The sequence below is a fragment of the Procambarus clarkii genome, chromosome 27 (assembly GCF_040958095.1).
Source record: "Procambarus clarkii isolate CNS0578487 chromosome 27, FALCON_Pclarkii_2.0, whole genome shotgun sequence".
NCBI lineage: Eukaryota > Metazoa > Arthropoda > Malacostraca > Decapoda > Cambaridae > Procambarus > Procambarus clarkii.
In genome coordinates, this window is record NC_091176.1 from 24,732,448 (window position 1) to 24,740,314 (window position 7,867).

At 47.9% G+C, this 7,867-nt stretch overlaps 2 protein-coding genes across 2 annotated transcripts in view; one reads left to right on the forward strand and one right to left on the reverse strand.

Moving 5' to 3' along the window:
* LOC138369204 (uncharacterized) overlaps positions 1-6,233 on the reverse strand; it is a 184,491-nt gene extending 178,258 nt beyond the window's left edge. The window contains 1 exon segment of the mRNA XM_069332143.1: positions 5,482-6,233. The gene's annotated coding sequence lies outside the window, so the exon portion shown is untranslated.
* LOC123762519 (NADH-quinone oxidoreductase subunit N-like) overlaps positions 1-7,867 on the forward strand; it is a 40,904-nt gene that overhangs the window by 20,537 nt on the left and 12,500 nt on the right. The window lies entirely within an intron of this gene.

Here is a 7,867-nt window from a genome sequence, read left to right on the forward strand (position 1 = left end):
CATTTGACCGGCAATGTACACATTAGACGGTTATACAAATATATATTTTATCATAATTATCTTTAATTAGAGCTGATCATTACAAGTCGTGTGAAGCCTCTCAAGCACAGGTGGTGTGAGGAAGACTGAAGGAACTGGAGAAATAGGGCAAACATGACAACGATATATAAGATACTAAAGGGGGGATTGGCAAAGCAAAAACAAAAACGGCAGAAGTGTGCAATTAAGGATCAGTAGAACAAAAGTACATCATTGGGAACCAGGAACCACAGTTGAGTCACAGAAATGTCAGGAAGAAGTTTTCTCCGTGTAAGAGTGGTGTATAAGAGGAACGGGCTAGACGAGGAAGCTGTTAAAGACAATTTGATGCACAACTTTAAATGTAAATATGATACGAAAAACTGGTGATAAGAGTCATTGCATTAAACTACTGATGGTCAAAAGGCGGGAGTTAAGAGCAGTTGTTCAACCTTGCAAGAACAACTAAATGAGTACACACGCGCTCACGCGAGTACGTACGGGTGCGCGCGCACACACACACAAAAACAGCCTTGCGGTCGAGCGGACATCGCTCGGTGGGTCGTAGACATATGGGCCCGGGTTCGAGTCCCCGCCGAGGCATAAACAAATATGCACTTAGCAGTACATAGTGCCATGAGAATTAGACAGTTCCCATGGGCTGTATCCTGGGGATGTGTGTGTTTTGTAAGAGGATAGAAAATAACCGGTATAAACTGAAGAAATGGTCCAACAAATGGCTACTAGAGTTTAACTCAAGTAAATGTAAAGTAATGAAGCTAGGTGGAGGGAGCAAGAGGCCAGACACAAGGTACCAAATGGGAGACGAAATCCTCCATGAAGCGGACAGACAGAAGGATCTAGTTGATATCACACCCAACCTGCCTCCTGAAGTCCACATCAAAATGTTATTTAAAGGCCAACATAAAAATTGTCTTTAGAAACTTGAGTAAACAGTCATTCAGAACCTTGTATACTACGTATGTCAGACCAATCCTGGAGTATGCGGCTCCAGCATGGAGTCCATATCTTGTCAAGCACAACACTAAAGTGTAGAAGAGTAGTGAAGAAATGGAATGAACTAAATAAGCAAATTGTAGATGTGTTTCATTCATAATTTCAAAAGTAATGATAGAAGAATAAGCCAGTAGTCATTACATTAGACAACCATGTGGCAACAAAACCGGGGCCCAAGAGCTAAAGCTCGATCCTGCAGGCACAGAAAGTGAGGTAACAGGTGAGTACACACGCACACCGCGCGCCCCGCCACTGCCGGCGGTAACCTTGGACCTCCAAAACCTACCCCCGCTATACTGGGTATGTGTCTATCATACCCACTACCACCTGCTGCCTCCAGCCGCCACCTGCTGCCTCCAGCCGCCACCTGCTGCCTCCAGCCGCCACCTGCCGCCCCCAGCCGCCACCTGCTGCCCCCACCCACCACCTGCCACCGCCAGCTACTAACACTCAGGCGATTGCAATCTGAGGCGTCACCCCATACCACCTGCCCGACACAAATTGAGAATTCCATTCTTAAACGGCCAGTTAATTCGTCATTAGTGCCCAACATTTCCACTTGGGAAAATCTGGATTTTGCCAGTAGTATCAGAGCCCAAGTGTCACTTAGTGTTGGGGAAGGTGAAGAACTTACTCATGTTTACATGAATACACTGACGAGTCTACGTACCGAGAGCCACAGTGTGAAGCCTAGTATACCCACCTGCAGCCACTGTGACCATGTACCCACACAGACAGTGTGACCATGTACCCACACAGCCACTGTGACCATGTACCCACACAGCCACTGTGTGACCATGTACCCACACAGCCACTGTGACCATGTTCCCACACAGACAGTGTGACCATGTACCCACACAGCCACTGTGGCCATGTACCCACACAGCCACTGTGTGACCATGTACCCACACAGCCACTGTGTGACCATGTACCCACACAGACAGTGTGACCATGTACCCACACAGTCACTGTGACCATGTACCCACACAGCCACTGTGTGACCATGTACCCACACAGACAGTGTGACCATGTACCCACACAGTCACTGTGACCATGTACCCACACAGCCACTGTGAGACCTCACGTATCTCCTCTACATCTCCACAAGAACAACTCAAGAATTGGTCATCGGGGATGTAAATGTCAGGGGTGACTCAGGCAGTGAGTGATAGGGGGCCCCATGGTCAGGTTGGCCCAGGGGGGCCCCTAGTCTGATCGGCCCAGGGGGGCCCCTAGTCTGATCGGCCCAGGGGGCCCCTAGTCTGATCGGCCCACACCTGCAACGTCCAGGCCGGATTTTTCCAGACCTGCCGACTCCTCAGAGGTCTTCCAGGTAGAACCATCAACGCCGTCCTAAGGTGAACCATGACAACCTGGCTGATCCTTCACACTCAAAGATCACATGGCCCTGACATCCGTCAGCACGATCACAGGTAAGAAGACAGATCCCTGACATCCGTCAGCAAGATCACAAGTGAGAACCCGTGGGCCTAACACCCGTCAGCAAGATCACAAGTAAGAACCCGTGGCCCTAACACCCGTCAGTAAGATCACAAGTAAGAACCCGTGGCCCTAACATCCGTCAGCAAGATCACAAGTAAGAACACGTGGCCCTAACACCCGTCAGTAAGATCACAAGTAAGAACACGTGGCCCTAACACCCGTCAGCAAGATCACAAGTGAGAACCCGTGGGCCTAACACCCGTCAGCAAGATCACAAGTGAGAACCCGTGGGCCTAACACCCGTCAGCAAGATCACAAGTAAGAACACGTGGCCCTAACACCCGTCAGCAAGATCACAAGTAAGAACCCGTGGGTCGTGTTCTCACCATACAGCACCAGGAAGGGGGCTGGCGTCTTCCGGTAAGTGTCATAATGATCTTAACAACAAATTAAGAAGGAAGCCCGCCATTATCGAGAGCGTCGTCACCTGTTGATGCCTCAAGGACCAGCCAGTCGGCGGTCGTCAGTAGCGCCCCCCCCCCGGAAGTTGCCCTTCCGTGATGCAACCCCGAGGTCCTCCTCCTGTAGGGCCCCGAGGTCCTCCTGTAGGGCCCCGAGGTCCTCCTCCTGTAGGGCCCCGAGGTCCTCCTGTAGGGCCCCGAGGTCCTCCTCCTGTAGGGCCCCGAGGTCCTCCTGTAGGGCCCCGAGGTCACCCTGCAGGGGCCTCGAGGTCCTCCTCCTGTAGGGCCCCGAGGTCCCCTAGTAGGGCCCCGGTAGAGTCCCCTCACCAGTGATACACTGTCAACATCCTTCAGAAGAGTGGGTAGAACACCATCACAATGCGAGTGTTCTGACGCTAATAACATTAACAACAAGACGAAGAACAATATGAACCTTAGTAAAGAAAACAATGGTGTCAAATCAAACAATAGAGAGCATAAAATAACGCTGAACCAACATTCCGCAAGTGCCACGTCTAATTCTGCTTCTCAAACGCCAACCAATTTGTAATTGGTCCCCACTTCGCGCCATACTTCACGCGCGAATCTATGCGGCTCGTAAAAGTTGAAACCAACATTGTCACTGAGCTGCGCGGCTGGCTCAGGTCTCCACGGCCGACACCTCACTGATATCAAAATCAAATCAAATCACATGTTTATTCAGGTAAAGTACATACATACAAAGGGTGATACAAACATTGATGGATTTATAGATAGAGCTAGTACATACAATGCCTAAAGTCGCTATTACGCAAAGCGTTTCGGGCAGGAATATGTTTTAAATTTTAAATTTTGCCCCGAGGGGCGAGTTTATTGGGCAGCGCCACTCATCTTGTAAGTGGACACACCGCCATAGCAGCATGGACAACACTCCCCAATAGGAAGAAAACCCGCTTTGTAAGTCTCACAGCGAGACACCGGCACCAGGACATGATAACGCAACACACGCCAATACAGTCAATGTTAACACAATTAGAATGCGCCTCTGCGACGTGTGTGAGGGCGAGCCTCATGGTTTCGTCTGCTGGTTGTGGGTGGTAAGTGGCGACTGTGTTGAACAACCCAGCTAATTATCTCCCGGTATAATAGTCAGAAAAATACAGTGATTTCAGGTCAGAAAATGATTATACCACTTCATCTCTCTCTCTCTCTCTCTCTCTCTCTCTCTCTCTCTCTCTCTCTCTCTCTCTCTCTCTCTCTCTCTCTCTCTCTCTCTCTCTCTCTCTCTCTCTCTCTCTCCCTCTCTCTCCCTCTCTCTCTCTCTCTCTCTCTCTCTCTCTCTCTCTCTCTCTCTCTCTCTCTCTCTCTCTCTCTCTCTCTCTCTCTCCCCCTCCCTCCCTCCCTCCCTCCCTCCCTCCCTCTCTCTCTCTCTCTCTCTCTCTCTCTCTCTCTCTCTCTCTCTCTCTCTCTCTCTCTCTCTCTCTGATAGGATGGCAGGCAGGCTAGTAGGCAGGATGGCAGGTAGACTGGCAGGTCGGCAGGCAGGCTAGTAGGCAGGATGGCAGGCAGACTGGCAGGTCGGCAGACAGGCTGGGAGGCAGCATAGCATGCAAGCTGGAAAGCAAACTGGCAGGTCGGCATGCTTGTAGAAAGACAAGACAGGTTGGAAGGAAGGCTGAAAGGCAGGATGACAGGCAGACTAGCTGGCAGGCAGGCAAAACAACAGCAGGCAAGATGGACGGCAGGCTGACTGCCAGGAAGGTTGGAAGGGCGGCAGGCAGGCCAGGCGGCTGACAGAACGGCAGACAGGTCGGGAGGCATGTTGGAAGAGGGCAGAAGGGAAGGCAGCTTAGTTGTTGGTTGATTGTCACCCATCAACGGTTGGTTGATTGTCACCCATCAACGGTTGGTTGATTATCACCCATCAACGGTTGGTTGATTATCACCCATCAACGGTTGGTTGATTATCACCCATCAACGGTTGGTTGATTATCACCCATCAACGGTTGGTTGATGGTCACCCATCAACCCATCAGCGGTTGGTTGACGGTCAGGCTGGGACACCCTGGTAGTGTCCCAGCCTTGAGTATATCTCAGTGAAACTGTCATAAAAAGCAGCATATGGTACTGTAAGGCGAGTGTCTAAGAAGTACTCCGGGACCTGAGGACGGACTGGAAGTGATGTATCTTTCTCTCCTTATATATACTCCGTGTGTATACTCATTGTGTATACTCTCCAACAATATACTTTCGAAGAAGCAGTCATTAGAGCCAATATATGTGCCTGTGTGAGGTACCTTGAGCTCCTCAGTGACTTTATCTACTGCTACTGCTATTTATCTACTGGAGTGATGTTGAGGCTGGGCATGAACGCCGGTGCTGGCTGACACGTGGTGTCCCGGCGTGAGGAACCCTCCTGCGTGATGAGGACATCTTAGTACGCCACACATATCTACCTCTTGACACGAACTGCAACCATTCATATAGTTTAAGGCAGCCTGGCATATTTGGCTGCACCTATGGTTTACACCGCAAGATAAAGGGAGTGTTAGGGGTGTCGTACCTTAGTGATGAGGGAGGGTGGTGGGCAGGCTGGTGTGGGCTGAGTCGGTGCTGCTGCTCATACCTTGGTCAGCATACACTGCAGTGCTCAGCTCTATTAGTATACTTGTAGTCTCTCTACACTCGTGTAACTGTGATACACTGCGGTACACTGCGGCTTCGCTCCCACACTAACATTTTTCCACTTAACTAATTATTTTATTATTCAGATTAAAGTAACCAGTTTCAAAATAATTACTGCTGACTCCATACAAATGATATATGAATATATTGCTTAAAGATCAATATTAAAATAAGTTCCAATAAATTACAGACACATGCAATTTGTGATAGATGTTGAGGTGACAGTTTACAAGAGGCGAGGTTTGCAGCCAGTATATTGTAGGTGTGTTTACATTGTGTGTTTACCTTCGCCACCACGCGCGACACTCAACACTTCTGGCGGGAACCCGGTAAGCGAGCACTCTCGTGTCTCCCAGTGTTGGAAACACCTATAAACTCTTTCAAAACACATTTGTCAAAAGATGTACTTATGTTCTAGAGCACACGAAGAACTTTTTTCAAAACACTTATCATATATAAAGCACTTTCCAATCGGGTCGAAGTACTGGAGCACAAATGAACACTTATTAAAATGACATATTGACTTCTGAAACATTAGTGTTGGAACCCAGGCAGCGTTTACCATTACATAATTATTTCGTGCTTTATTTTTCTAGGTCAGCTTCAAGACACACGTCCAACTAGAAATAATTGAAACACTAACAGGTGACACATTGGTCTCACATTAGAGAGGTGGGAGATCACACTACAACTGTTTACAAGTTGTCACACTCCAACCCTGCGATATGAATCACACCACAAGTTTGGCAGGTGTCAGCACACAACTGTGAGACACATCACAGTAATACACTTGGCGGGAGCCTGACAAGAAAAGTCGACCGAGGGAGACCTGGGGTGAGGGACACTGTTGACCGAGAGGGGCTCCCCTCAGCATCACCAGCTCTTGACGGAAGCGCTGCAGGAGCGAGGCGTGGAGGTGGTGTGGCGCCCGAGTGATCACTGCCGTAAGGACTAAGTCGCTCTCTGGGGAGTGACGCGGTAAGGTCAGGCCGGGGATGACCTTGGTGGGGGTCACCTGGGACTAACCACACCACCGCGGAACTATCCCAGTAACGCATGCTCCATCTCCTGTCACCAGGATGTTCTCTCTAATTATATATTGAATTGCCTAGTTGTGCCCAAGATAGATCAGATACGATTGTGGTGTATAGTCTAAGTATATATATATATATATATATATATATATATATATATATATATATATATATATATATATATATATATATATATATATATATATATATGCGAACAACAAGCCTGAATGATCCCCAGGCGTATATTCAACTGAAAACTCCACACCCCAGAAGTGACTTAACCCATACTGCCAGGAGCACTATGCAACTGGTGTACAGGAGGCCTTAACCACTCGACCATCAGTGACCGTCGCACCATATAGCCAGGACACACTACTTGGCCAAGTATGCAAGGCCCGATTTGCCTAATAGGCAGAGCTTCTCATTATTTAAAAAAACTATTTAAATTGGTTTAAATCGTCAGTTGTATCCTTCTGATTTCCTCTGAAATCAGAGGATACAACTGACGATTTACTATAAAACCAGAAAAACGGCCAGCCTACTCATGAGAAACTCTCCAGACACAAAACAGAACGCTTTAAAAGAGACTAATGTCGTCTATGCCTTCAAATGCCCTCTTGGGGACTGTAAGCTCCAAAAAACCCAGTATATAGGCAAGACAACAACATCTCTTTCTAGGCGTTTAACGATGCATAAGCAACAGGGCTCCATTAAGGAACATATAATCTCTTCCCACAACCAAACCATCGCCAGAGAAATCCTAGTAAACAACACAGAAATCATCGATAGATACAGCGATAGCAGGCGGCTTGACGTTTGCGAGGCACTACACATCAAGAAGTCAACACCAGCAATCAACAGCCAATTAATGCACAACTATATTCTACCCACCTCAAGACTCGGCTCCAATATAGAAGCATCAAGAAATATGGACCAATAGGCTTTCTACAAACACTTCTATTCAATACCCATTGTTTCATGTTCTGGCTTGTGTTGATGAAATTAATACCCTATTAATACCACCTCTTGTTCTGTCTTGTGTTGATGAAATTAATACCCTATTAATGCCACCTCTTGTTCTGTCTTGTGTTAATGCCACATCACCCCTTCCACCTCACTCAAATGTAGATATAAAATCGGAGATGCGTAAGTTCTATTCAGTTGTGTATTTGTGAACTAAAGTCTTTGAAAATGTAATAAGTTTTACGAAACGCGCTCGTGTCGCGTCAG